Raw genomic sequence first — 21,309 nt, forward strand, 5'->3', positions numbered from 1 at the left:
GAAAAAAGTGATTTGCTTAAGGTAGTGCAGTCAGTGATGACTGAGCTAGAATTACATAACAGGGTTCCCTTTTTCTCTGGGGACCAAGAGAGCTTATGGAAGGACATGGACCATTTCTCAGCAGGATGACACTGCACAGTCACAGGCCAATGACTTGGCCCAGGAAGTTCAACTCAGAGAAGTGGACCCAAGCAGCCCAGGAGTCTTAGGTCTGGAAAAGTCATATGTTTCCTCAGAGATGCTTGCTTTGGTCAAGCCAAGGGTTCTGACAGGGCTGTACTCTCAGACCATTCAGCTCAGCCCCAATCTTTAGTACCTACCAGACACAAGGTTCGCCTATCTTGATACAGTCAGACACAGTAGAAAGAGCCAGGGCTTGAGTTTGTCTGAGCCTCAGTTTCTTCAGATGTAAAAAGGATATGAGAATATACCCTTCTACACAAGACTGATGTGATAATGAAAGAAATTATCTAAATGGCCTGGCACAAGGTAGATACTTAAGAAATGCTCATTCTCGTTCATTTAATAGTTATTGAGTGTCTACTATGAGCCAGTCACTCTTGTTGGTGTTTAGAACAGACCAGTCAACAAAACATGCAACAGATTGTTACCTTTATGCAGGTTACATTCTAGGGTAGGGAAGCTGTTCTTACCTGACTCTACCTTATGTGCTTCCTTGCCAGGCAATGACAAAGAAGCTTGCCACCTGGTGAGGCCTACACCCTGTGGGGCTGGAGGAGATCTCCCCTCCTCTTCCATATGTGTTAAATGTTGCAATCAGAAAGACCCTTGGAAACTCCACTCTGGGGCATTTGCTACACTGTAAATCCCTTGCCCTAACCTTATTCCGTCCCACAAACCAATTTAGAGAGCTGAGACCTTGGAAATCTCATCAGACCAGATGGATGAGAAAATCATCTAGGGAGAGGAAATTCAACAAACATATGCTGAATACATCTCTATGCAGAGTCCTGTGCTTCTGGTGATGAGAAACAGGCTGGAGCACATACACAGTTTCTTTCACAACTTATTTGGAAGATAATTCTTCTCTGAATTAAATTACGATCTATGGTCTTTTTTCTTTACTCTCACTTAGAATGTTTGTGTATGTACATGTCTAACTGCAGAAGTAGGAAGTATGATGATGGGGATGTTGTCTGTGAATCCAACGAGAATGTTATAAAATATGTGGTATATGCACTGCAGTGCCTTTCTAAAAATCCAAAAAGAAATTCTGAACCCTGATCACATCTAATACCAAGGACTTTGGATAAGGGCCTTTAGTACTAATTTCCTTATTTTGCCTGGGAAGCTGAGCTTCAAGGAACCTAAGGAACTTGTCCAAAGTTACACAGCTAATAAGTAACAGAATCAGGATTTGAGCCTGGGAAGTTTGGCTTAAGAACCTGTATTTGTGGCCTTTATATTATTCTGCCTTCTTATTCCTTGAACTATTAATATGAGCCAGGAGCATTTTCTTCTTCCTCTTTCTTCTTAGTTTACTCTTCACAACACTCTAAAAGGCACTTACTATTATTGTCTCTATTTTATTGATAAAGAAACAATTGTACAAAGCGATGCTTTTAAGGTCTTGCTGGTTAATAAGTAGCAATACTGGGGTTTGAACCCAGGATGGTCTGGATGGAATTCTCTTATTTGTAACTATTGTATTATACTGCCACAGGCTAGTGAGGTCCCAAATGGGCTGCAATTAACATTGTAAATGTTAATTGTGAGTTAAAAATGTATAAATGTGACTTATACATTTCTTTGGCTTATATACATTGCCTCTCTTGCCTCCTTACAATTCATTCTCCACATAACAGCCCAGTGGTATTTGTAAAGTAAAATCTCATTACATCACTAATTCACTAGCTCCTTCACTCATTCCATAAGCCTTCATGTGAGGCACTTTTCTGGTAACTATGGAGGCAGTGATTAATAAAATAGTCTTACTCCTTATGGGGCATCAAGCCAGTCGGTCCCCAGATTTCCATTATATTTAGAATAAATCCAAACACCTTAACATTAGACCCAGTGGATCTGGACTTCCCTATCCTTCCTCTCCCTTCTTCCCTTCTTGTTGTTCTTCCCCTCTCTATCTCCTCCCATCATAGTAACCTTCAATAAGTTTGTCTATCAGTCCATCATTCCAGCTTCCCTCCAGCCTTAAGTCTTTAACACAAGTGAGCTCCTTCCTCTAGATGGTTCTTCCTTATACATTCATTAGTTTTATAATTCAATTGATGTGTTTGTCTCCTACTAGATTGCAAGTACCATGTGGTCAGAGCTATGCCTTATCTTCTTGACATTTGTGTCTTTAACCTCTAGCAAAATGTCTCTGGGACCTGGGAGGCATTCAATAGATATTTTTTGAATAGTTGAAGGCACGAACATTATGTTAGGTGCACAGAATTTAAGTATTAATATTTGGGTCTGAAAGGGAGGCGAAGAGGAAAGATAGAGGGGAGCTTCTCAGAAAAAGTGAAAGTTATTTAAACTACACATCACGACTGGTATTTGGCAAAGCAGCCAGGAACATTTCCACAAGAACAAAGAAAAATGTACATGTGTTGTTATGCTAGGATGGGGTGGACATAGAGATATCTAGATGAACTCTGGGTAGTTTGAAAAGATGAAGCTGAGAGAGGGTGTAGGGAAAATAAGGCTGGAGGACTAACATGTTGAGAACCGATGCTTTAAGAGAGAGAGAGTGTGTCCCTGCTTCAAACTCATCCCATGAACACAAATCATCCAAACACTCGCACCCAGGTTCCCTCTTGCCTAATATCCTCTACTCTAGTATGCATCGTGATGCATTTGGTCATTTTCTTATGTCTGTCTCCCCTGCTATGCTAGAAAGTTCTTGTGAACAACGGCTAGAACTTAATCATCTTAGCCTCCTCAATGCCGACTAAAAAGGGCCCTTGGTAGAAGTTCAATAAATCTTCATTAATTTAAATGAAATTCAAGTAGAATAAAATACATTGAGGTAAAATCAGTTATATTTTTCTAATCTCTCCACCATACCAGTTATCATCTTCCACTTCCTAAAGTTTGGCTGGATCATCAGGTTCCAGGTTGAGAAAAGTCATTCCAAATTAACACAAAGGAATTACACAAATTTACACAAAGGAGACAAAGTAGACCACCAAAGAGAAAAACAGAAACAGAGAATGACTTTGAGAAAGACAAATAAAATGAGATGGAGAAAACAAGAGTCTCCTTGTCAAAATCTGAAGGAGCCTGTTGGCGCCTCCCACAGCCCCAGGGAACAAAGATAAAGATCCCATCCCTATGAGTATCAAGCTCCATCTGTTACATACCACAACTAATTTAATTGTTACAGCATGAACTGACCTGCCAAACTTTTATTGTTGAGACTACTTGAGAAGGTAGCTATGGAGGGTGAGAAGGTAGCTATGGAGGGTAAGAAGGAAAGCCATGTTCTTGTCCTCCACTGGCCTGGACATAGGTGTCCCCTTTTCATTCCCTTGACTTCCTCTTAATTTACACAATTATGATCTTCATATTCCTTTAGGAGTTCCCTACTGGCCAGGAAAATTTTAAAGTGTGGGGTAATTTCTTCTTCCTGAGAAGCCCTTGTCTCAGCAGGCAAGCAAGAGGGAGAAATCAAAACCAGAATGGCTGCCTTGGGCCATGAAGCTAGAGTGACAGAGGTTGGCTAGGTTAAACCAAAGAACAGTCCAAAAGATGGGAGAATCCCAACAAATTTTCAGTCAGTATTTCCCAAAGTGGGTTCCTGAAAATTGTTCCTTTAGAAAAAGCACCATAGTCAAGCACATTTAGGAAACTTTCCTTAACAATTCCCCTCTCTTTGAAATTCACAAGCCCCTTTGACATATGAAAGTTTCTGAAAAGTCATTGAATAAAGAAACCTGTTTACATTTGATTAACCAACATTTTTCGAAACTAACTGGTCCCAGAACTGTTTTTATATTCTACGGCTCATATATTAGCATTCCACTGGACTAATGTTCTCCTGTGTGGACTTTGGAGATCAGGTTAAGGAGAGGTGAGCATAACCTTGACAAATTAAAGCATGCTTCTTGGGCTGGGCACTGTGGCTCAAGTCTGTAATTCCAGCTCTTTGCGAGGCCTAGGTGGGCGGATCACCTGAGGTCAGGAGTTTGAGACCAGCCTGGCCAACACAGCGAAACTCCATCTCTATTAAGAAAAAAAATACAAAAATTAGCAGGGTGCCTTTAATCCCAGTTACTCAGGAGGCTGAGGCAGAAAAATTGCTTGAACCTGGGAGGCAGAGGTTGCAGTGAGCCGAGATCATGCCATTGCACTGCAGCATGGGTGATGGAGCGAGACTCTGCCTCATTTAAAAAAAAAAAAAAAAGAAAGAATGCTTCTTGGAGAAAGCAAAGGTTATGCGTGACTTTGAAAAATGAAGGATGAAGGGGCACTGATTAAGCTGAAGACAGAGGGAAGGTTCAGAAAGCTCATGCGTTCATTTAACACTGCATTTAATAAATATTCATTCAGTGCCTACTCTGAACCAGAAAGTATGCTTGGTCTTAAAGACACAGAGATGACCAAGAGAGGCATAAGCCTTGCCCTCATGGAACTTGCATTCTGGAGGAGAACAGATGTAAGCGACCATCGCAGAGTAATTTTTCTGTCCGGTATGACAAAAGAGAAGGAGCTGAGGTCTGAAGATTAGTTGAGAATTCTCTCAACAGAATAGCAAGGAAAGAATTTGCAATAGAGAGAACCACATGAACAATGGTCTCTTTGTCATCCTCAGACACATAGGCACGCTCCCATCTCAAGGTCTGGCACTTGCTCTTCCCTCTGCCTGAGACGCTTTTCATTCAGATCTCTCATCTCCTTCCGATCTTTGCTCCAACACTGCTCTTTTCTGACTTACTTATTTAAAACTAGACAGCCCTTTCCCTCATCTAGCATAGTTGTCTCTTTTTTTCTGCTTTTCTTTTTCTTCTGTATCAATTATCAACATCTGATAAAATGTTTATGTTTTTTTTTTTTTTTCCTTTTCCTGTCTCCCTTTCCTTCTAGAATCATCTTTTAGAGCTGAGCGAATGGTGCCTCTGGATTGCACCTGCAACCTCATGTTCCGGAATGTTGGCTCCGTGAAGGCAAGGAGTTTTGTCTCTTTGGTTCACTGCTGATACCAGTGCCTGGTACATAGTAAGAACTCAACAGATACTTGTTGAATAACTGAATTGGTAAGTAGATAAAAAGCATGGGAGATTTTAAGGACAAAGAAGAGAGGTAGAGGATAAGCATCTATACACCATAAACTCTTTGCAAGCACGTGGATTATAGAACCAGTTTAAGATTGATATGTCTATTTTACAGTTGAGTAAGTGAAAGCTCAGAAAGGTAAAGTGACTAACCCAGTGCCACACATCAAATAAGCAGAGAAGTCCAGAGTTAAATCTAAACCTGATTCAAATAGTTAAAATGACAGAGGCCTGATTAACTTTTAGTGATCTCAGGTGGCTCTTTGGGTCTTGCTCTTCTATGTTAATGCACTTCTCCCCTGAACTAAACATGTAGCTTTCTGAGGTGGCCCAAAGTACATGGAACTGATTGCCTCCTGGTCATGGGATTGATAAATAATGGCATGGCAGCCCTTGGGGCTGGAGATGACTCAGCAGACCAGAGCTAGAAAAAGAGCCCATCTCTCCCCACCCTAAACACCTCATTCATTCTCTAATGTCAGGCGCCTTGCTACCCTGATGCTAAGACAGTTAATAGCTCACCCAATAAACGAGTGTGTAACAAAGTCTACTCCAAGACCATCATTACTTGCAGTATCAAGTAATGATACTTGCATCAACTTTGGCTGATCTCTGTGCTGGCCACATGATTAATTCCAACTGGTTGTTGTCCCCTGCCTGGGGTCATTCAGAAATCCTTCACTTCTTGGCTGATAGTTTACAGATTCCCAGTGCTTGTGAAAGGATACGAGAGTTTTCTTCCTCCCTCCGATTCTTCTTTCCTTCCTTTGTACTTCATTTATTTATTTTTTCATATAGTCATATATAGATTTAGTCATTCATTCATTCATGGATTCATTTATTCATTAATTAATTTACTCAAATATTTCTATGATATTAATTTATAATCTGTATTCATTCATAAATGCATTCACAGATTCAGTTTCTTAATCAAACCAGGTATTGTAAGGAATATGATGAGTTATCTGATCTTGGAGAAATCACTTAACTTCTCTAAGCATCATTATCCAATTGAAGGAGGTAGACTTGGAGTACAAACCTAAGTCAGCTAGACCCAAAGGCCTCCTCCAACTTTGTAATTCCTTGAGTTTAAGACGTGTAAGACACAACACTGCCCTACAATATTTCATAGTCTATAACTTTTTTGACTGTGATTCATATATTTTCCATCCCAATCTAGTATACACATGCATGTGTATATGACTGAAGTGCAAGCTTTATGAAAAAATCCTTAGGCTTGCCACATGCAATACAATCTGAAATATTACATACATATACACATATATATATATATGCCCCACAGAGGAGATTAACAAGTAAACAGATACATTCAGGATAATGTATGTATAATATATTCAGGATAATGTTTTTGAGACAGTGTCTCAAAAAATATATATATATTTATATAAATATATTTATTTATATAAATTATTTATTTATTTATTTATTTATTTTGAGACAGTGTTTCACTTCATCACTCAGGTTGGAGTGCAGTGGTGTGATATCGGCTCACTGCAACCTCCAGTCACACCCTTCCCTCCACCTGCCCACACATTCCCACCCCTGACCCCAAGCTCAAGTGGTCTTCCCACCTCAGCCTCAGTCTCCTGAGTAACTGGGACCACGGGCACACACTACCACGTGGCCCGGCCATTTTTTGTTTGTATTTTTAGCAGAGACAGGGTCTCGCCATGTTGTCGAGGCTGATCTTGAACTCCTGGACTCAAGAGATCCACCTGCCTTGGCCTCCTAAAGGGCTGGGATTACAGGCATGAGCCACCACACGCAGCCTACATCCTATTTTCTTTTTTTAAATGTTGGCTCCAATCCAGTAAGTTGACTTCACAATCTACTAATGGATTATGACCTGAAGTTAGAAAACTATGGTGTAGAAGATCTAGAGAGAGACCTTCGATTACAAGTACATATAACACAAGCTGAATACTTGAATACTGTTTCAGACTCTTCACTCATCATCTTCTACATCCAACAGCCTTCTACGTGTGTAGGCTCTGTCTGTTACATAGCCCTCCAGTCCATCCTCCAAGCTGCAGCCAGTGATCATTCTAAAATATGCATTTGATGGAAAGTCTGTAATAGTCTTCACTTGTCTACATTCTAAAAAAAAAACAAAAAAAACAAAACAAACAAACAAACAAAAAAAAAAAACCAAAAAAAAAGAACAATAAATGCATCTAATTCCTTAGCCTTGTCTTGCATTGATTTCTCCTCCAGGGTCATTTCTCAGTAATTCTGCTTTTGTATCTCATGTTGAATCAATGTTGAGTCATGCACAAGTCCTTGAATCTTTCATGCTCTTTCATATGTTGCGACTTTGCTTTTGAAGATTTTTCTGCCTGGAATTTCCATTTCACCCAATACTGGGCTCATTCCAGGATCAGCTCAATCCTTTATTTTTCTATGCAGCCTTTACTGACAGCCTCATTAGCCATCATCCCCTTACTTTTCACATTCTCCTGAATGTATCTGTTTACTTGTTAATCTCCTCTGTATGGGGCTTATAAGGTCCAGAACTTTATTACTGGAAATTTCTCCATCCCCAGGACTCAGAACGGTATTTTGCATAGGTTAGGTGCTTAGAAAATATTTCTAAAGGTATATGTTGTTATCTGGATCAACAGGATTTGATGTGTCAATATCTGCAGCAGCCACAATGATTCACCATGCAGAAATCCAATGACAGGGGGCTTAACTAATCAAGAGCCCTAGTCTGAGTACTCTGAATTTTAACCCTGCATCTGCACTGAGGCCACACTTTCTATAGGCTGCTCCTAGCCAATGACTGGGCATAGCAGGGATACTGAGGCAAGCCCATTCTGGGAGATACAGGAATCCTCCTCAGATGGCAGACTGTCTGGAGGATTCCCTTAGGCTGGGCAGCAGCCTGGGATGCTTCTGCACAACCTTCCTTCCCACTCTCCTTCACTCAGCGTCAGACTCACCCCAACCTGATGGCTCCCACCCAGACTTCACAAGCAAACTCCCATCTTCTCTCACATAGGCCTTTCCCTTAATACAATCATTTGATGTTTTATCCCATCTCAGCATCTGCGTCTCAGAGGATCCAAGCTAACACACTATCCTCAACGTACATATGAAGGAACCAAGACTGAGAGAGGTCATGTGACTTGTGAACAATTGATAAGACTGAGGTTCAGTTGAGTGCTGGTAAATGTTTAACAACTTGGCTCTCTGTGGGAAGACACGAAAAGTGCTGATTTGTAGCGCTGGCTGATTTCCAACATATAAATACTTCCACCCTGGCCAATTTCACACTACCACTGTGATTTCACCGAACGTGGACTCGGAAAGATATGTGTGCAGTTGTCCTCAGGAGCCAGACAAGCTGGCTGTAGTACATCTCTGTGAGGCTGCAAGCCTAGGCTTCTGTCTCTCGGTGGCAGCCTTGACAGCCTTCCCCAGTTCTTCCCTACTGAGTGCTCTTCTCAGTTGGCGGGGAGGGGCGCTGACAGCCTATTCTGGGAAGTCTCTGTCCAGTCACTGGGCTGAAACCTTGTGGACATGTGGCCTCTCCCTGGACTCAGGGGGTGGATAGGGGCTCTCATGTCCCTAAAAACGTAGGCTCTGCCAGATGGGGAACAGTCATAGGAGGCTTGTGACATCAAAATGGCCTTGGATGATCCTTCTGGCTGTAGCATAGAAGATGGATTGAAGGAGCGAAGGCAGAAGACAGCAAGACCAGTAAGAGGTGGTTTAAATAAGAGACATAAAATAGTGGTGTGGGAACTATTTCACAAAGAAGATGAAGGAAGTAGGGTTGGCAGGCAGAAGGCAGGACAGATCATACTACTAGTTATTGAATAACTGCTAGTTATTGAAACTTTACTGCCTGCCAGGCTGTATGCTAGGCACTTTCTCATTTTACACCCCTCTCCCAAATGTCAAGGTAAGAATTATTATCCCTGCATCCTAGATATGAAAACCAAACCTCAGAGAGACTGTGCCTTTAATAATAACCATAATGAAACAGGTAGCAAAAATAGTAGCTAACATTCACTGAGCCTCTACTGTATACATGAATATTATTATCACCTCACTGTAAAGATGTGATTAAACAGCTAACAAATGGTAGAGCTGGCCGGGCGCGGTGGCTCAAGCCTGTAGTCCCAGCACTTTGGGAGGCCGAGACGGGCGGATCACGAGGTCAGGAGATCGAGACCATCCTGGCTAACACCGTGAAACCCCATCTCTACTAAGAAATACAAAAAACTAGCCGGGCGAGGTGGCGGGCGCCTGTAGTCCCAGCTACTCGGGAGGCTGAGGCCGGAGAATGGCGTGAACCTGGGAAGCGGAGCTTGCAGTGAGCTGAGATCCGGCCACTGCACTCCAGCCTGGGCTACAGAGCGAGACTCCGTCTCAAAAAAAAAAAAAAAAAAAAAAAAAAAAAAAAAAAAAAACAAATGGTAGAGCTGAAACTATAATTCAGGTACTTAGTCTCTCAGTAAAGGCCTAAGTATTCCGCTCTAGATGTCATTAATAATTCAGATGAAGCCCCCAAATGTGGGATACACGCTTTCATTTCTCCTTCTCACCAGGATAGATGCTAGAAAATGTATAATGCAAAACATATTAAGAAATGATTCTGAGATCCATTTAGCAGATAGAAAACCTAAGGTGCCCTTCCTATTGGGACAAGGATGCTTTGCATTTCATTTCAATACTGTACTAGTAGACTAGCCGATAGTGAGCTCATCACGTGGAAGGAGTTTTGGATATATTTTTTAATTTTTTTAATTTTAATTTTTATCTTTTTTTTTTAGGAGATGTTAAGTAGAGGAAAGACCAAGAAAAGCGAGGGAGAAAATATATTTGAGAAGAAAGGCAGCCATTAACCTTTTCATCTTGAGAACCGGAATCTGCAGCCAAATCTCAGCAGACAGAGCTACAAAATGCCAGATAAATCTTCTTGCCAAATGAGAGACCCATCCTATCAGCATGAACAACATTTGAACACTATAGCCCCCAGCCTTACCAGCCAGCCCTCCATTCTCTATACACAGAGTCTTTGTTGGGATACTCCAGGCCAGTCATTTCACCACCCTGAGTCTGGTTCCTCTCTGAGGCCCAGAGACAAATATTCAGTTTAGGTTTGAATTGAGGAAAGATACTACTACCTTGATGGGGGGCCAGGACCACAGGACCAAACTGAACCAGGCATGACTGAAGGGGCCAAGGGATAGAGGATCCCCCACTCAAAGGAGCCAACTGGGAGGCAACAATTGGGTGACCTGCTAAAGAGGAAAGAAGCTCAGGACAGGGAGAATGCCACTTTCTAATATTACAAAAACATCCTTTAGGCAAGGTGAGGCCTTTTTTTTACTCCGACATTTTTTTTTAAACCAACCCTGAAAGAAAAATGATAGGGTCAAGATTGGTCCAGGGAAGATTAGGTAAGGAAGCAGATGAGAGGTTCAGATCTCTGAAGTGTGAGCAAGATACTCTTCTTCTCTGCACCTGAGTTATCTTCCTTCTAAATCTGGGCTAAATATCCCTTTCCATGTTTCCTCAGTAGTCAGGGAAGCAACAAACCAAAGTCGTTAGGAATTAGAACTAAGAATCAGATGGGCCTGGTTTGCATGTCAACGGTTTCACTGGCTAGCCACGCAATCCATGGCAAACCACTGCAAGTCTCAGAGCTTTGGTTTGCTTGTGTGTGAAAATTACAAATATAGTGCCAGCCTAACAGAAGCATAGTGAACATCTGATGATGCAATATGTGCAAAGTGCTTAACGTAGTTCCTGGCACAATATTAAGTACTTCATAAATGTTTGCTGTCATGATTATCAATCAAAACACAGCAGTAGTAAATTAAGACATGTTATTAGACCTTAGCTTTCCTACCAATAAAGAACTAGACAATCTCAAGTGTTCCTTCCAGCTCTGCTGTTTATCTGAAAATTCACAACAGACACTCAGTGATACAGTAAAGAAATGTGTGCTCCAGACCATGTGAACTGGAGAAGAGAATTTGGTTCTCTTCGGCTTCAATCCACATTTGAGTTCACAAGTTTTGCTGCCCTTCTTCTTTTCTCTACATATTGACACCTAAGGAAACAAGATGCCAGAGATCCCTGACACCTGGCTCACATGGTAGGCTGCATGATGACGGAGCCGAGAGCTGAACCGTCCAAGGACAGAGGGCCCCTGCAGGAACTTTGGGAATCAGCATGTTGATACCTAAGTGGAGATCTCTTTCCAGACCCAGAAACTGGAGCACGCAAGGCCTTAGGGAAATGACCAGCAAATTCACAGCCCAAGGTTTCTCTGACTGGTTGGAGAGTCTAATGTATTCCATCATGCCGTCTAATTCAGAGTCTCTCTGCTTTAACTGTCTGTCTCCTGCTTCTGTTGACTCTTGCTCAAGATGTGAAAAGTCATTGGAGATGCTTATTACCATGGGGTGGGAAAGGTAGGGGGCTCTGAAGCAGGCTACTTGGTTAGAACCTGGGCTCCCTAACTTTGCTGTCTGGAGCAGGTGGCTTCACGTTTCTAGCCTTGCTTTCTTTATCTGAAGCATGAAGCTGATAATTTCTACTTTCCAAAGTTGTTTTATGAGCTTTAACTGAGATAACTGATACACAGTGCCCAGCACAGTTCATGTAGTGGGTTTTCAATTAATGTTCATTCTGCCCCTTCTTTCCTTATCAATAGAAAAATAACCAAATATTTATTTAACCCTTTACCTCTTATTGCATAAGTTTTAAATTTTATATATCTATCACCCATTGTTCTGTAGGTTTTAACGTGAGGGCTTTGAGTCTCATTTTTTTCCTTCTTTTTTCTTTTCTTTTTCTTTTTTTTTTTTCTTGAGACAGAGTCTCGCTCTGTCACCCAGGCTCCAGGCTGGACTACAGTGGCACCATATCGGCTCACTGCAAGCTCCGCCTCCCAGGTTCATACCATTCTCCTGCCTCAACTTCCCAAGTAGCTGGGACTACAGGCACCTGCCACCACGCCCGGCTAATTTTTTTATGTATTTTTAGTAGAGATGGGGTTTCACCATGTTAGCCAGGATAGTCTTGATCTCCTGACCTCGTGATCCACCTGCCTCGGCCTCCCAAAGTGCTGGGATTACAGGCATGAGCCACCGCACCCAGCTGAGTCTCTTATTTCTATATCCCAGCACCCTGCATTGATCTGAGCCAGGATGGTTGCTTGAGAAAGTTTGTTGATCTGAATCTGTTTCACTCAAAATCCTGTGATTCCAAGTAAGCTTTATTTGTTTAGTTACATAATAAGCAACCTTTGCTGAATCCTGTACCATCCTGACCTGTCCTGTCTTTTCTGGCAGAACAAGCTCTGTTAGGATCACTCACGTGTTCTCCTTTATTGTTTAAAAGGTATATTTTTAAAAGGAGGAAGGAGATACATCCTGAAAGTTTTGGTAATTGTTTCTTTGCTACATTTGCTGCCTAGAGAAAGTCGGATATGAACAGTAAGACACTCACAGGTCAGGATTAAATGAGATGGGGAAGATTGGAGCTGATCTCCCTGGAGATGAAATGGAAGCTGCAAGGACTCAGAGAGATATGATTCGGTGCCACTGCCCCAGATAAGACTGAGGCACAACCCCTGGCCCCACACTGGTGGCTTGCTCTCCCTGGGGCACCATCAGCCCCTGCTGTAGCCACCAAGTCTATGTGGTTTCCCCAGGGGTGCTACCTGAAACCAGCTTGTTCTTTGCTATCATGACCGAGGCAGATCTGAGCACTCGATCTGGACTCCAGCCCTCCTTCCCTGGGTCTTCTCACTTTTCTTCTATTCTGTCTCTTTTTCCATCTTTCACAACTCTTCCTCTTTTCTTTCCCCATTTCTGGCCTCTCCCTCTTTTCTTTTTTAGAAACATTTACTGAATTACAAGTGCTTTTGATCCATGTGGAGTTACGTCCATATGGTGAGTGTGAGTGGTGTGTGGTGTGTGGTGTGTGGTGGGTGCTATTGAGTGGCCATCTAATGTGTCTGTAGGCCTGTTTGTGCTGGATGGATCCACATGGCGCATGGTACGTATATCTTTACAGTATGCCTGTGGGAAGGTGGCTATGTTTATGCATCTGTGTGCCTGTGCTGTTTATCTATGATATGCCTCTTGAGGCATCTGTCATGTGTTGAGTACAAGCTGTGTGTTGTCTGTGCATGGCGTGCTATCCCCATGGTGTGTGACTTTGTATGTGTTGTGGATCTATTGTATGTGTCTGTGTGCTTCCCGTGTGTGTGTCTGTGTGTCTTTGTTATCTGCCTTTCGTCAACTGCACATAGCTTGAATGTCCCTCTTGGATGATGTGCTCACATGTATGTTTGTATGTGCTTGTGTCTGTGTGTTGCCTTTGTTTTTGTTTAGCTGGCTGAGATGACTGCATTGTGTATACCTGTATGGGATGGATTACATTCATTTGTGAGTCTGCATCCTGTATGATTTCCCTAAATCCCCTGGCTGCATGCTGTGTCTGTGTGGGGTATGTTGCATTTGTTATTTGTAGGTACAACTGCATATTCTGTGTGTTTCCCTGTGTCTCTGTCTCTGTGAAATGCGTCTGTGTGTTTTCCCTGCCAGCTCTTCCTCCCCTTCGGGTGCCCCAGCCTCTCTCCCTGCCTTCTCCTCCCCAGGCTGTGACCACTCTCAGCTGACACCTCCGCTGCTCTGGCAACCCAAGAACAGCCTGGAGAAAGGTCAGCTGGCCGCCTTCCCCGGGAACTGCCCGGATCCTTGGACCCCAGTGTTGCATGGTGTGGGAGCGCCCTCTGTTGGCTACATGGGCCACGAACACCACTGGAAACATTTCCTCTTCCCCTTGCTGCTCACTCCTGAGACTTCCAGCCTTCTTAATAAGGGACTTTAGGAGAGGAATGGGTAGGGTCCCCCTATAATTTGCCATTTAAAGTGCAATATTTTGGAGAAGGAAAGAGGGTGTGAATAAGTGCACTGAGATACTGAGTATTTGGCAGATGTGTCTTGAGCAGGTGGTGAGGAAGGCTTCACCTACTTGGGTCTCAGCCCCATGGGCATAAGCCAACTAAATGTGTGCTAGCCCTCACTGGTGACAGGGTCAGCTATTCCTATTCCCAATTTATGTCTGAGGAAGTCAGAATCTCAAATCTATGCTTACCCAATGACTTCATGCTTTCCCTTGGTAATAATTTCCCAATTTCCCCTTTGCAACAGGGACCCAAGGTGGAGACCCAAGGGTTCCAGTTCCAGAAAGAGGGAGGACTGAAACGTTTCTAGTCTATTTAACAGAAAGAGGTCAAAGGCACTCTTGTGAGAAGAAAGGGAATAGTTATAGAGGCACCTAGGACTTGTAATGCCCCAGGTGTGTGATTCTCACAGCCTCAACAGGAAGAGAAAGGTGCTGTATGCACACATGTGGGTGCATGCACACACACACACACACACACACACACACACACACACACACCAGGAGGCAGAACACCCAACAGCCTGCATGGTTAATATCCTGGGGCTTAAGAATATGCACATTTACTATTTCTTGCCTTATAGAAGAAACACAACCAAAAGCACCATTTTATGAAAAACAAAAACAAAAACAAAAAAACCATGAGTTTTCATTGCATTTCTTGGGCTGGTGATTAAAGAGGAGGCTCTGATAAGCAATGGCTATTATTTAACTCAGGATGACAGCTCCAGGTGAACCAAAGGACCACTTGGCCCAATTGGTCCAAAGTGTGTTCTTCAGAACATCACCTCCCATGAGACATTAATACTTATTTCAAGGTGTGGCCAAATAAATTTGAAAAAATACAAGATTAAATAAAGTTAAACAGATTTTTTTCTCATGGGATATCTCAGAGCCTTTAATATGATAATGTCTTATGAATTTCTAAGAAAGGAGGAGACTGCACTCAGCATTTCACAAAAGATATGAATAATGGATTTTTTTCCAGAATGTTATGGGAGAAAATTCGAAATTTACACATGGGCAAAGCAAGACCCCAAGTATCATAATTCAATTATTATTAAATAACCACTTACTACAAGAATCATGTTTTTTGTTTGTTTGCTTTTGCTTTTATGTGTTTTTTTGAGTTAATCTCTTTGGATCTTGTACTCACCTACATAGGTAGGTGCTATGTTATCATGCTAAATGACAGATGAGAAGAGAGACTCAGAGAAGTGAAACGGTTTGTCCCAACTTATGGCATTGCTCAGTGACAGCAACACTCAATACCAGGCACCTCGCTATAAACCATATACAACTTCCACTTTGCCAACTCCTGTGAGTATGATTTTATAGAAAATATAAAATGTGGCAGTTGTCCCCAAAGCCATACATTGTACTTACAATTGTTTTTAAAATAATATAAAAAAGAGAAACATGGTACTAAAAAATGTGGACAAGAAGTGGCATTGTACATCCAAGGTGAGAGGACTGAGTGAGACCTGGGAGAGTCGGGGAAAACTTCCCAGGGGAAGTGAATTTTAGCTATGCTTTGAAGGATAGAGGAAGCTTAGTTAGATCAAAGGTCAGCAACTTTTAAATGTGAAGTAGCTGGTAGTAAATATTTTCTGCCTTGTGAACCACACAGTCTCTGTTGAAAGTGCTTGACATTGCCATGTAGAGTGAAAGCAGCCATAGATAATATGTAAATAAAAGGACATGGCTATGTTCCAATAAAACTTTATCTACAAAACAGACAGCTAGTCCATGGGTCCTAACTTGCCAAGCCTTAAGTAAGAAGGAAAAAGGTAGGAAATAAGGCCTTTTTGGGCTACAAAAATCACTTTTTAAAAGACAGGGAACCGTATACTCAAAGGCCAGTGTCAGGACCCAGACCTGCTCATAACTGTTCCCTTTCTGTCTCCCACTCCACCCAACCCCACTTCAATTGTGTTCTAAGCCCTGAGGGTGAGCTTATTGCAGCTATGCAAAGAGAAAGCTGCCTGCATTTGAGATAAGCTGAATAAACAGCTCACTGATCCCAGTGGAAGGTGCTTGTGAACATGTGCCTGGATTTAGTCTGTTGGGAAGGCAGAGAAAGACAACAAACCTAGTTTCCTCTTGAAAAAGAGATTGGCCTTTTCTCTTTTCAATAAGTCAAGGCCAATGCTAAAATGTTTGCCTGTTTTTACAGACTGGGTGTGGACCACCTCCCCTTTGCAGGTAGCAAAGTCAATGTGCAGAAGTCCCAGTTTCATCAGATGTATCAGAGCAACATCTCTGCTATTTCACCTGTAGCGCACACCCCATGATGTTATTCCTTTGCACATTAAACTTCAGTAACCCTCCAACCAGTACGGGCTCAAAATCAAGTGTGGCAGCCTGGCATTCAATGAAAGACAATGTACAGTGGATTTCAAGTTAAGACTCCATCCTTATTCCCTTCAGCATCCATACATACTAACCTACATTTGTCTTGGTGTCTCTTGTCCTTGTACATGATTCACAAGCTACAACCTTCAGACTTTTGTACTTACAACTAGAACATCCTTCTTTCTTCATTCCATTCAAGTCCTACCTTGTCCTTCAAGGTTCTACTTTTAATTCCCTCTGCTTGGTGATGACACCTGTATTTGCCTCTAAATTACCACAACCCAGATACTGCAGTATCACTTTTATTGGCTTGTCTCTTTTTTTCAAAGTAAAATTACATTTTTAATAATTATAAAAATACAAACTTAGATTAAAAAACGCAAGTGTTCCGGAATGTGTAATAAAAAATAAATAAAAACTCAGAAGGCTGGTAAGGTCCAAAAAGATGAACAAGCGTAATATGGCACAGTCCTTTAGGGAATGTAACTATTTTGGTATGGCTGAGTATAGGATCCCTACTGAGGAGTGATGAGAAGTGAGGCTGGGGAGATGGCAGGATCCAGACCACCTTAAATTCTATAGGTTCCATTGAGTCTTAATTTATAGACCATTAAAGAAAAAGCACATCTCTACTAAGCACCTAGGTTGACACATAGTTGGCAATCAATGTATCTTTGTTAAATTAATATAAGGTCTAGGGGTCCTAGGCTAAGAAAGCACCCCAAGTGGATTTCCTAACATTGTTCATATAGAAAAGGCACTGTCTGAGAGAGACCGCAGTAGAAAGTTCAGCGGGTGCTGACTACTGCAGATAGCCCCAAAGCAAATTCCTTAATCATTTTCCCCTGAAATCATTGACTGTGTGCCTCTCCCTCTATATTGGACTGTGTACTAAAGCTAGGCAGGAGAATGTGAACAGATTCACTGCATAGTGAGCTGATGAGGGAAATGAGAATACATGCCGGGGAGTTATCCAGCTAAAGGGCAACTCTCTGGCAATGTGCTAGAAGGAGAAAAGCTCAGGGCACTGGTGATGGTGAGAGGAAGAGGGAGGAGGAAGCTCATGAGTGGCCCCTTTGTCCCAACACTGACCTTCCCAACCTGGGAAGCATTTTACAGAGTTCCAGAATTATAAGTTTCAATGAACCCAAAAGGTTATTGAGGGTCCCACCCCTTTATTTGCATTTGGGTGCCATTTGGCCTTGCTTTGAACACTCCCTTCTACAGGGAACTCATCCTATATCCAGGAGGTCGGTGTGGAGCAGTGGCCAGATGCAGCTGTGGACAATGAAAAGAGGAAGGAGGACTGACCAGTCCCCTAAGAAGCAGTTACTAATATGTCAGGCACTGACTAGGCATACTACCTGGTGTTTCACATATCTCTCAGGACAACCTTGTGAATGAGGATTAATATCCCTATTTTACATGCAAGAAAACTGGGGCTCAGGGATATTGAGTCATTTGACCTAATTAGAAATCTGGTAAGCAGTAGCTGGAACTCAAACTCAGGATATTCTACCACCTAGGCCCATGGTATTTTAGCCAAAACAAAGAGCTTCCCATCAAACCAAGAAAAGGCAAGATGATTTAGGTAGCCCCCATGGGAGGCCAGGGTAGGAGGGGATGATCCTGCAGGCTGGCACTGCCACAGGGAGAGCATGAGAGGATGCTAGGCCGGGCCAGGAATGCAGGAAGTGCTTCAGGACAGGATTACGGCACACTGGCAAGAACGGCCCTGCCGGCTCATGTGGTGTTGGTACTCTGTGTGCCTGTGCCTGTGCCTGTCCCACAATGAATGTTTCGGGCATTCTCCCCTTCTTACCCCCTTCCCACATCTCAAACAAAAGAGGGAAAGAGTGCAGCTCAGAGTGTACAGAAGTGCCCTGGCTTGATCCCATAATCACACAAAGCAAGCCTCACCTTGGATCTTTTACCATCTCGCCTTTGAAAATCAACAGAAAGCTCATCCCACCCTTCCCTTGCTTATAAAGCACTTTTATCCTTTCAACAGTCATCATCTCTTCCCTGGGCCAGGCACTAGGAATACCAAAAACACCACCAACAATAATAGTAAACATTTACAGGTTCTTCCTATGTGCCAGGAGCTCTGCTAAGGACTTTATGTGCATTTTCTTACTTAATCCTAACAACAACCTAGGGAGGTAGATGCTGTGGTTATTTCCATTTTTACAGATGAGGAAACTGAAGCTCAGACGAATTCATCCAAAGTCACACACAGCTGGTGATGGGGCTAGGATTTGAAATCAGAATCCAAGTGCAGAACCACAATGACTTTCCAAGAACTAACTCAGAGTCCAGTAAAATGGGAAAACACAAGAATATATGTTATAGGCCAGGCGTGGTGGCTCATGCCTGTAACCTTAGCCTTTTGGTGGCCAAGGTGACTGACTCGCTTGAGCTGGAGAGTTGCAGACCAGCCTGGGGAACACGGAAAAACCCCATCTCTACAAAAAAATACAAAAATTAGCTGGGTGTGGTGGCTTGTGCCTGTTGTCCCAGATACGTGGGTGGGGCTGAGGCAGGAGGATCACTTGAGCCCGGGAGGTCAAGGCGGCAGTGAGCCGAGATCACGCCACCACAGAATGAGACCCTGTCTCAAGAAAAAAAAAAAAGAGAGAAAGAAAGAAAGAAACAAACAAAGAGAAAAATAATGTATGTTATGATCCAGTGTGATGAGCACTGGGTTTATGAAAACAGTGTCTGAGTTGAGTTGAAGAGAACAAAAAGAGGGAGAACTAATCCTGTGAAAAGTACTTAGTTTATGCCAAGTGCTGAACAAGTGATGTTAGTTACCTCATCTAATTTTTCCCTTGACCCTGTGGAGAAGGGATTGATGGTCCCTATTTTACAGACGAGCAACTTGAAGTTAGAAGGGATGGAATCACTGATTTAAATTATCAATCCAATAATTAGGGGGCTTGTAGGTGAATCTCTTCTGATAGTCTCAGGTTGAGTTCGAAGGGCATTTCAGCAGAGGGATTTCAACTTGCAGTGACCAGAGATAAGGGTGGGCAGAGCAGAGCCAGGGAATGGGAGAAGAGATCATTGGGGGATGCAAGAAGGGGTAAGATTTTGGAGAATGTTATAAACCACACTAAGAAATGGGAACCTTATTCTGAAGGCAAAACATAATTACAATGGGCTTTAAGATCCTTCCTCTGACTATAGAGTGGAAAGTGAACCAGAGAGGTAACAGGGGAAGAATGAATGGAGACAGGGAGACTAGTTAAGAAAACATTTATAATAACCCAGAAGAGCAATGATGAGGACAGGGGCTCAGGCTAAGGGGCAGTGAGCCCAGAGACAACAGGACAAATGTCAGGGATACTGTGTTGAATTCAATTTTATTGACTGAAAAATTGAGTGTCAGGAAACCAAGTCCCCATCATTGTTGAAACTAGGACCCAAACTCTGTTTTTCTGATTCTGAGGATCCTTTCTGGAACTACTCACGTCCTTTTTCTAGAATTCTCTCTCTCACTCACTTCTGTAACAATGTGAGTATCTACCATGGACAATGTCAGGATCTACCTGACAAATGTTCAAAGAACATTTTTAATTCTTATAATAATCACTATTATGAGAATTATAATCCTCATTTTGAAGTTATGAAATCAGAATTCCAGAAATGAAAAAAAAAATGTGTCTACGACCATGTAAATAGGAAGTAGCAGAGTCAGGATTTGAACCCAGGCTGTCTGGCTCCAACGTGTGTGTGTGTGGGTGTGTGTGTGTGTGTGTGTGTGTGTGTGTGTTTCTACTGTACAATGCCAATCCTTGAAACAACACCATTGCTTTTCCCCCAAACTCTACCTATCCGAGTCCATTTTATTTTAAAAAGCTGGATTTTTCAAATGGAAAAAAAAAACCAACTGAAGAAACCTAGTATGTAATACATTCTTGGATAAAGTTATTATGGTCCACAGAATTACAGAAGGTACTGAGCAGCAGAAAAACAGCCTGGAAATTTCATGCTTTAAAAACTTCCAAATATTTTTGTATTATTATTTACTTATTTTCTTAGGAAGTAAATTCCACACTTGGAGGAAGAGGGGTAGGCAAGAAGTGTTCATAGGTGTTTGTTCTCAAGAAGTGAGGCACCTGTGATTCTCAAAATAGAGGAGTCGAAAGAAAAAAAAAAAAGGTAAAGCACCTGGAAAAACCACAGTCTCCAAGTATTGATTTGCTATTGTGGGATGACTACACCCACTAACTCATTTAGGTGTCTCAACATTTGTAGGAGAGTGGCACTTATATCTCTATTTTACAAATGGGGCAACCGATGCCTGGAAAGGTGAAGTGACTTGCCCAGTGTTACCCAGATGAAAATGCAGGAAGATAAGATTCGAACACAGAATCCGTCTGTCATAAAGTGTTTTCTGTTTCTGCTGCAATCTACCACAACCTCCTTAATAGTTAGCCTAGCTCATCTCTTGCTTTCTTATGACCGATGTTATGAGAAGGTAATGGATGCAACCATTATCAGGGTATAATGTGAGAAGCAGAGCAAACACCACCCCTCCAAAGTCTACAACATTTTCTCCTACCATCTTGCTGTCAGAAATTCCACTGTTAGAAAGTCATCTTTATGAAAGAGTGAGAGGAACATTACATACTTACTGTCTGGCCCTGAGGGCTAACCCTTGCTCCAGCCAGGCTCAATGGTACATTCCTGTAGTCCCAGTTACTTGAGAGGCTGAGGTGGGAGAATCGCTTAAGCCCAGGAATTTGAGACCAGACTG

General features: G+C 42.3%; 1 protein-coding gene and 1 long non-coding RNA gene across 14 annotated transcripts in view; one reads left to right on the plus strand and one right to left on the minus strand.

Annotated features, from left to right (window-relative positions):
* LOC105487111 (astrotactin 2) overlaps positions 1-21,309 on the minus strand; it is a 995,255-nt gene that overhangs the window by 136,133 nt on the left and 837,813 nt on the right. The gene's annotated exons all lie outside the window — the stretch shown is intronic.
* On the plus strand, positions 8,759-11,584 carry LOC139358202 (uncharacterized). The gene is made up of 3 exons (XR_011612805.1): positions 8,759-9,165; positions 10,040-10,581; positions 11,331-11,584. It is a non-coding gene; the product is annotated as an uncharacterized lncRNA (long non-coding RNA).

Source organism: Macaca nemestrina, chromosome 14 (genome assembly GCF_043159975.1).
Source record: "Macaca nemestrina isolate mMacNem1 chromosome 14, mMacNem.hap1, whole genome shotgun sequence".
Taxonomy (NCBI): domain Eukaryota; kingdom Metazoa; phylum Chordata; class Mammalia; order Primates; family Cercopithecidae; genus Macaca; species Macaca nemestrina.